Source organism: Crocodylus porosus, unplaced genomic scaffold, assembly GCF_001723895.1.
Source record: "Crocodylus porosus isolate Cpor-Errol unplaced genomic scaffold, CroPor_comp1, whole genome shotgun sequence".
Lineage (NCBI taxonomy): Eukaryota > Metazoa > Chordata > Crocodylia > Crocodylidae > Crocodylus > Crocodylus porosus.
Window position 1 is genome coordinate 200,838,960 of NW_017728906.1, and position 9,663 is coordinate 200,848,622.

Here is a 9,663-nt window from a genome sequence, read left to right on the forward strand (position 1 = left end):
CTATATATAGGTATGTATATTTGTGTGTATATATATATAGGTATATAAGTATATGTATATGTATATGTATATGTATATGTATATATTTTTCCAACCTTTGATTCTACTTCTACGCATATTTCTGGGCTTCCCTGTATATGTAGAAGGCCAATAAACTCAAGCCCTGGAGGACCAAGAAGAAAAGTAAACTCCTTAGTCAGGCATTAAGGAAAAAACCTTTCCATTGACTCCTACCTGCTTATTGGTTTCAATCAGAGTTAGGGCCCTAAAAACCTTTGCGCATCCAGGCTGAAGGGACTTGCCCAGGGTTACGCAGGAAGTCTGTGAAAAGCAGGAAACCTCATCCTGACCTTCTGCCGCTCACACTAATGGCAAACAAATGGATTTTCCATGCTTGAGAGTTGTCTTCTAAGCTCCTTGATACATACTCCTGCTTTCTGATAGCAAAGATAGAGCTAGTTAGGCAGAAAAAATAAGGAACACTACACTGTACAAATGCACAGATTTCTACTAAAATTCAACATTCAGATTCCACAGGCCCTGTCATGGGTAAACGGCAGTAGTCTGAATAATAGGATCTCAAAAATCCTGGGGGAAAAATGATTCCCCTCTCCCCTTCTCCTGCTCTACAGCCATAACAAAAAATAATCAAGCAAACGAACATTGCACTGTTGCTATTCCCTTATGGTGTGGCAGTGCCGAGCAACACTCATAGTGTGCAGCTTCAAAGACAAAGACTTGGCAACAAAGGTAGTGACCGTTGGTAGGGTTGCCATATCCATCACTAGCCACTTTCTGAATTCAGAAATTAAGATCTTAATTTAAATCGGGGTCTGTATTAAGGAAGTGCTTTCTTACAGTGCTTAGGGGGGGCAAAGAAGGTAGATATGCTCGACTATCCACAAAATGTGCCCTTTGGACACATTCGGAAATTATTCCATGATGCAGCTTGCAATATAGTGTAGATAGATTTTTTTTTCCCTGGAACATCTTGGCTCAGTGCTTTGGTCTTTGGAACATGATCACTCTCAGCAGTAGCCAAATGGTTTATCGGGAGCCCTCAAAGTCCTCGGCTGGAGGGGATACAGGGTCACATGAGCTCTGCCGCTTCATGTGTGCACAAGAACTGCCCCATTGCACTATCATGCTCCAAGCCGAGAGCCAGCTGCAGTTATCATGGTGGTTTGCATGGATGGATTGTTCTGCTGCTGAGGAATCTGCATGGCATGGAGGTGAGGCCAGGATGTGCACATTGCACTAGACTTTTTATCCTATATTAGCTAGTACAAGGTGCACTGTGCCACCCAGTCACACAAAACTACTGAGCCATGCTGATGTGGTGCATTTCTGCCTTGTGGCCAAGGAAAGACCATCATTAGTTGCCAGAACAGGGTCCCTGATGGTCAAAATATGGCTTCTATTAATGTCATAAGCAGCCACACTGTCCCACTGGCATCATTTGAATCCTCTCCCCAGAGAGCCACTATCTGAATGTGTCCAGAGCTACTAGCCCAGAATTATGGGACATGTGATGCAATGTCACAATGATGTACTCAGATGAAATAATGCTGTATTCAGACACCACAATGATGTACAGGCATACCTCGGAGATATTGCGGGTTTGGTTCCAGACCACCGCAATAAAGCGAATATCGCAATAAAGCGAGTCACACGAATTTTTTGGTTTCCCAGTGCATATAAAAGTTATGTTTACACTATACTGTAGTCTATTAAGTGTGCAATAGGATTATGTCTAAAAAAGCAATGTACATACCTTAATTAAAAAATACTTTATTGCTAAAAAATGCGAAGTGAGCAAATGCTGTTGGAAAAATGACGCCGATAGACTTGCCTGACGCAGGGTTGCCACAAACGTTCAGTTTGTAAAAAACGCAATATCTGCAAAGCGCAATAAAGCGAAGCGCAATAAAACGAGGTATGCCTGTATTCAGATGCCACAGTGATGTATTCAGGTTAAACCTAGTGTCGCAAGCACCCTCCTTAGGAATCAGGACTAGGCTTCAAGTCAGATGCCTGCACACAGCCCAAAATATTGAACAGTCAAGGGCCAAAACATGAGGTCGCAAGTGGAGGCATCACTGAACGGTTATGGCTGCTCGACAAGTGAGATTGTCAAGCAGGGTATAAGTGGCAATAGCATTTATCAGCTCCTAGGAAAATGTAAACTATAGCTGCCTCCTAACGGTCAAGCAATTACCAATAAATGACAAAAGTGCCGCTATGCCGTGTAGCTGAAGAGTAATTCCATGTGATTACCTGAGCTCTACAGGACGCAGAGTGATATTTCTACAGTGGTAGCCACAGGTCCTTGATTGTGGTGTCAAACCGGGAGGAGGCTCCCATTACGACACTCCTGCAGGTGTCAGAATACATATGTTTCTACTGAGTGGGAGTTAATAACCACTCTTTGTATTACAGTGCCGTCTAAAAGCCTGTGGCCCAGGTGTGTTAAGGGAGTCACATTGCACTGGGAGCTGTAGAAAGGCACAGGAGGTGTGAACAGTTGATCCTGGTCATTTATCCCCCTTCTTTGCTGACTAATTATCATCAGGCTGAACTTATTTGTCAATAATTGTACAACAGTTGCTTTAGGGTGAAATATTTTGCAAGATTTGCTTGCAAGCAAGTCGCTGCTCCTGCAGTGCTTCTTTCAGGAGGTGCTCGGCACTTGATGGCATTAGCTCTGCCTGATCGATTGCTTCAGCTGTGTTTAAGAAGCGCGAAGTTAAACCTTGAGCACTCAAGGGGCTTCTACACCAGTGTTTCTCGACCCATGGGTCATGACCCAACAATGGGTTGCAAGAATATACGTATAGATCATGAACAAACTCTAAAAATAGATTCTCCTTTAAAGGAGAAAAATGTAGGAAACCGTGGCTTTTCCCTTGCAGGCTGGCACAGTCCTAGCCTGCAAGGGGCTGCTTGGGGTGCTTGGGCCTTCTTGAGGCAGCAGGTTAGGAGTGAAGGGCACTGGGTCTGGACAGGGGTTCTGGCACAAAAAAGGTTGAGAACCACTGGTCCACGCCACACCTGCCAGGAAAGTGGCTGAATGTGCTCTGCCTACTCCCTACTCACCCATGTGTAGGCCTCCTGTTACTTTAAGGAAAGCAGCTGAATAGGGGCTGGTTGCAATTGGGTAAGCCTCAAGGAAAAACTGCTGCCTAGGCAGAGAGGTACACCCTGAGAACAGGTGAACACCTGCAGCCAGTTGAAGGAGAACTGCCCCAAATAAGCTGGCTGCAAGCAAATAGGCAGTCTGTGCTTAACAGGCTATGAGTAGCTATTGCAGAGGTGCTTGCTCTGCAATAGACTTATAGAGCAGAGACCTGCTATAGACAAGAAGGGCACTGCTAGAGCCACAGGTGTAAGCTGCCAGGGGGACTAGTCTTCAGGCCAGGATTAGAAATGCCTGCAGGTGGTTGGGGAAGCCACCTGACCAGAAAGAGGCAGAGCTGGGCAAGACTATAGACCCAGTGCCTGAGCCGGGGAGGTCTGGAGACTGCAGAGGAAGGAGCACCAGAGCAAGAGAAAGGCAGAGAAGCTCCTGACAGGAGCCAAGAACAATTTTCCAACTATTTAGTTGGTCTAATAAAATATATCACAGCTACCCAAAGAACCTTTTCTGCCCACGCTCCTGACGGATACTTGTGCTACCCTGGGTCAGGAAGGTAGAAGGCTGCTGATTTAGAGGGAAATTTGGCTCCAGGTAGGGAGAAGTTATTTGAGTCAGGCAAGGAGCTGCTGCTTGGGTTAAGGCACCAAGTGCAATTTGTGTTATAGCCAAGAGAGCTTATTCTTTTGTTATGGTGGTTTGGGGCAGGGATTGTCAGGGGAGGTTGGAGGTCCTAGTGCTGCCTGAGGGCACGTCAATGTCTTGAGCCCTGCCAGAAGGCAGGGGCTTGATTGCACTTGAGAACAAGGGAAAAGAAGAAGCTTAATATAGTCCAAGACCAGACAGGGGCAAGGGAGCCACATGCCTGATGAGGATGGAGACAGAGCTAGGTGGACCATGTCCAAAAAAGGGAGGAGACTAGGATCAGGGGCTCACAGCCTAGGAGGGGTGGGGACTACAGAGGGCTAATCAGCCCAGCCCATGATGGGCAGAGAGAGAGGGCCAGCGAGCTTGCAGTGTGAAAGGGGCAGAGACTGAGCAAAAGTATAGAGGCCTAAGGAGGACAGATATTGGACTGGGGCTAAGCACTGATTGAGCCACAGGCTGGATACAGTTGTCCTTCCGAAGAGCAGCCACGGGCTGGAAGAATCATTTGGTGGGCCAGATCACCATATTTTGCCCCCCCCCCCCCCCCGCATAAGGCAACAGGTACCCTTGGGGCACATATGGGCCAGGAGGGCCCATCTTGTATAAAGACTAGTTTGGAAACTAGCAGGATCTGAGAGGGATCTGCTGGCAAGAAGACAGAGCAGGGCTCCCTGGAGCTCCCTTGGGCAGCCTCCTTTTCCAAAATTAAAGGAGAACATCAAGGTGTGGCAGGCGGAAGAAAAGCAGGGCTAACCTAGAGTCAGAGAAGCAGGACCTGCGTGGCCGCCATGAAGCATCACAGATGCCGCTGGAGCACTGGTTCTATTACACCACGTCTTCAGATTGATCTGGGAGTTCGTCTTTAAGGTGGCTATGAGCTTTCTCCCCCCTGCATTCATGGACCTGAGAGCAGCCACTGGGGAGAAAGCTAGGAGGGGCCTCACTGGCAAACTTTTGGGCTTCGAGTGTGCCTGCAGGTGTGTGTGCTGTGAGAGGGGGGGGCTCAGGGCCATGTTAGCTGGGACCACTCCCCCCACCACACAGCAGACCTTTGAGAGTTCAAGGGTTAATTTAGTACACATCAGGTCTCTTTTAAGGGCTGGGGAGAAACACTAATATTGCTTTAAGGTAACCCGCATTTGGCGTGGTCAGGAGCAGAATCGCACACCCTAATCTTACCTGTTAGCTGTTACTCCAGAAAGGAGCAGCCTTCTTTCTCTGCTTAGGGTTTTATATTGCCCCATTGTTGCTGTTGCATAAAAGCGCCTGCTTTATCACTGAGCAAGACATCAGTGTGAAGATGTTCTTGTTGAGAGGTGCACCATCTGAGCTCACACCCTGGCTTTGCTGCAAATTCTTTGTTTGCCCTTAGGCACATCATCTAACCCCTGTCCCTCAGTTTCCCTCTCTGGGAAACAAGTGATGAAACACTTCGGCAAGCAGGGTTTGTGACGAATCTCTAATGTGCATGGCACTGAAATACCATGATGGCAAGAGCCATAAAAACACTTATATAGACTCAGCTGGCACTTAACGCCGGCTGAAATTCGGCCTCTGAGAAGTTATTTCTTTTCTGCCACGCTAAGTTCTGGTTCCAGTATCATTCCCATGAGGCCTGCCTTCTCCTCTCCGAGGTTGCTGGTTTGATTTTTGGCAGCGGGGCTGAGGAAACCTCCCCTTCGGGAGAGTGAAGGAAGTAGACACCACAGGATTAGGATTCTGGACATGGAGGGGCATCTCCAGTCATTCAGTTCTGGGTTGTCCTGTGTATGTGCTGCACTTCTCGCTCCTCTAGTGTACCATCAAACACCCTCAGTAACACCCAGGGCCTCACTAACATCTCTTTTCCAATTACTCAGTTGGTCTAATAAAAGACATCCCATCTACTCGACGAACCTGGCCTGCCTGTGCCCTTAGACCCTGCAAGTTTCTCTTTGTTTAATTTCCCTTAGGCTCGAAACAGCAAGCAGATTTCCCTTAAAACAAAGCCTTTTATTCTGGTCTCCTCCAGAAGTACAAACATATTGTCCTGTCCTGAGTACCCGTGAAGTATGCGAATTAGCCCTTTGCCCCAGAGACAATCAATTTGAGTGAATTGCTATTCTAGTTGAGTGTGCAAATCCTTGTCCTGGCCTGTTTTGATGAAAAAAGCCCGGGGCAATCAGCCCCAGATTAAACCATCCCTCTGATTTTTAGTCCTAATCTCCAATGCTCTCTCCCCTTTGGTATTTAAGGGATGGTACTGTTTTCCCTGTTCTTAAATGTCAGGCTATTTCTGCCTATTTTACAGGTGAAAGCCCCCTGCTTGCATTCTTACTTTTGACCTCTCCAAAGAGCTTTATCTCCCAGGTATTTATAATCATTTAAAAGATCCCTCTGGCCTAGGCCTGGAAAGTGCCTTTAATCTTTGAATGGGTAATGCTCTCTAATCCTTGCATCACCTGTTCTTAGGGTTCAGGTTGGCAATGCTTTCAAAAGGAGGAATCTGTAAGAGTATTGAGTCACCCAGCTGTCTATGTTTATAGCAAAGTAGGCCATGGGGCCACTTTGCTTGCCTAACAGAAAACACCCTGGTTTGTAAAGAGTATTTGATATTCACCCATATAATAGTTAATAAGGATGATCTGGGCTTCTTTACTGCAAGCAGTAGACTTTCCATTGACTTCGGTGAGTATTGAACCAGACTCTAAGGTTGGGGAGAGACTTAATACTTAGGATGTTTTAAATATGGTTTACACTCCAAGAGTCTAGATGTTCAAGTCACCTTAGACAGGGATAAACTTCCTGGAACATTTTAATATCGAAGCAAGAAAATCAAGTACTATTTTAAGCTGGCCCTTCTTGAATCGGTGTAGTGCAATGTGTGGATACACGGGTGTTGGTTGTAGCTGTGTTGGTCTAAGGACATAGGCAGGCACGGTTCTTTGGGTAAATGTGATATCTTTTATTCAACCAACTAAATAATTGGGGGGAAAAAATGTTCTTTGCAAGCTTTCGGGCACAAGCACCCTTCTTCAGGCGCAGGGAGAGAGCATCCATGGCTAGTGACTGTGTGGTCACTCCTCCAGGCATCCCACACTGCACTGCTCCTCACGCCCCACAAACGTATGCAGGACAATGGAGCTTCTTGTTCTGCAACCAGGACTGCACGCCCAAAGATGTATTGCCTAGAGAGACCACAGTCTGCAGGGGTGGGGAAGCCTCTGTGTCAGCTTGACTTCCCTGCTTAGGGACCTTGGGCCTCCTGCTTGACGTGGGTGCCTGGTTGAGCCTGTCAATAGCAGAGGAGGTTTGCAGGGAAGGCAGCTCTTGCAGCATAGGACAGAAAGGCTCATGTGAAGTGAATTAGCCCATTCGATGTTAATTGTTCCTGCCCTCTGTGCAGCACCCCTGCCCTGCTGGTTGCACCCTGTGCACACACCTCCATGCCCCCCACCCTCCAAGGCCGGCTGGTCTGGGTGCAATTCCACCCCGCAGTGGTGTCCTGGCAGCAATGCAATCCCTAAAAGATGAGGCTTCCCCTCTAACGCTTAGAAACGTGCCAGGGACCCTCTGTCCAGGGACAGTTGTGAACTGGTTCCCAATCAGTGACATCCTTGGAACAGCTCAAAGTATTATGTCTGCACCCTTAGTAAAGCAGAGATGCATTGAATGACCAGAGATGAGCCCTATGGGCCTTACGCTGCGGATCGTCACTAGCTGATATTTCTTTGCTCTGTGCACGCCCTGTCACTGAGCTCAGTGCCTAATTTAGTTAGTCTGTAAGGTACAAATCCACCCTGCCTTTCTGCAGAGTCATTCACTCATTTGTATGCATGCTGCCGGTGCTTCCTTCCTGATCTAATTTCCAGAGCACCAAGTGACGTCAGCACTGACCAAGAGGCAGCCTGGCGGCTGGAGATATGCTGATAAAAACAAATTAATAATGGCCTCCTTCAAATCACATTCGTCAAGTCAGAGACACCACAGAAGGGGTGGCAATTATTTTGGCTGGAGGGCCACTTAGGGAGTTTTGATGAGCTTTGTTGTTAGACTGGCTCAGCACCCCCACCCCTAGCCCACAGCAGCTCCCCTAAACTCCCTAAGCGTCTCCTAGATCTGGGAGTGGATTGCAGCTCTGCCCTGGCTCTGCTCCTGTGCTGTCACCACCACTCTGTCCCCTAAGCTTACCCTGCCCACATGGGTCAAGGATAGAGACCCTGCCCCCTGCCCGCTCCATCCAGCATCCTGCAGTGGGTGCAGGGCACATGGGCTGGGGTGCAAAGGCAGCGGGGCCAGGGCCAGCGACAGTGGCAACACTGGCAGCAGCAGCCAGGAAGGGGAGTCTGGCCGCTGCGCTGCCCCAGCCCCGCTGCGTGCCTGAGGCCAGTGGCACAAGCCACACATGCCATGGCCTGAGCTGCCCCCCACCACACCTGAGCCAGGCAGGGTCAAAGGGCCTGCCACAGGCTGGATAAAGTCCCTTGGTGAGCTGGATGCAGCCCTATTTTGCCCACCCTTGGTGTAGGAGGTGGAGAAAACCCCCCCTTTAGCTAGCAACTGCTGTGGATTTTCCCACAGAAGCAAACTGGAGCACAGTGTCATCAAGCACATGTCTCACTAGCTCTTCTTCCCATCCTTCTAACTGCTTCCTAACCAGCATTTGCAAGCTCCTGCTCAGCTTTATTTTTTTTTCTTTAAAGCGTATTCACTTATGCTCAGCATCTAATTGTATCGTGCAAAGCCGAATTGGGGTTTTTTTGTTCAGGATCCGGACCTGTGACCTTGTGCTGACTTCCCCTGCTCTTTCCCTGGTATTCTTTACACTCACAAGATTTCTTTTAGCTTCTGCTTCCTTTCTATCTGTTGCAAACTAATCAAAAGTTACCGCTTGGAAGGAGATGAGCTGGTTCACTTTCCTTTTTCAGTAAAATGGTTGTTTTGGACTGCAGGCATGTGTCTCAGGGCTGCATAGTCAGCTTTTTAGAGACAGTTGTTCTCAGTACACTTCTATCTGTGAGAAGCTGGTTTTGCATCGGTGCAAATCTGAAGTAATTCCAGTGACTTGACTGGAAGGACTCCGCGCTTCCACAGGTATTAAATGAAATCAGCTTCTGGTCCATTAAAATAAGCTCTTGGCTTCTTTCCTTTCATTTAGCTGAATGCAATTGAAACGTGTGTGGAGCTCCCAATCTCAAGTTTCTGACCGAGCAGGCTTTAGGGTGCTCAGCAATGCTTTAGGGTGAGGACACAAAACGTGCTTACACTGGTATAATGGACATTGGTTATACTGATATAAATTATGCTGGGATTTGGAGCGGACAGACTATCGGGGAACCCCAGAGCGGCACAGGGTAAGCTGTTCTTATAGTGCTTCACCACTGGGTGGCTGGGAGCCAGTAAGGTATCCGGGTTGTAGCCGTATTGGTCTAGACTAGAGGCAAAAGGAATCAGAACGGGTAGTAGAGGTGATATCTTTTATTAGACCAACTAGATTTTTCCAAAAAGCAAAATTTAATTGCAAGCTTCCAGGCACAAACACCCTTCATCAGGCATTGGAGAAAAGATTGTAAAAGTTCTCCTGGGTAGAAATGAAAGTGCATATTTCATAGGAGAGTTGAAGGTGTGCTAAAAGCTCCTGTTTTGGAACAGCTCATTTATGCAGGTTAGGCTTAGAGAAAAGTTGGAATAGTCTTTTTGCCTCAAAGTTGTTTGGTGTCAAGCAGCATGTAGCCATATTTCCTCCCGGTTATGGGGTTTCATAGTTCACAGAAGAGTAAAAAGATGGACTTCTCTTCTGGGGAGACATTTCTTATGTGGCAAGGTGTCTCTGAGCTCTGTGATGATGCAAATGACCTCGAGCAAAGTCAGGAGCAGGGCTCAGGTTTCAGGTGGTCCAACTT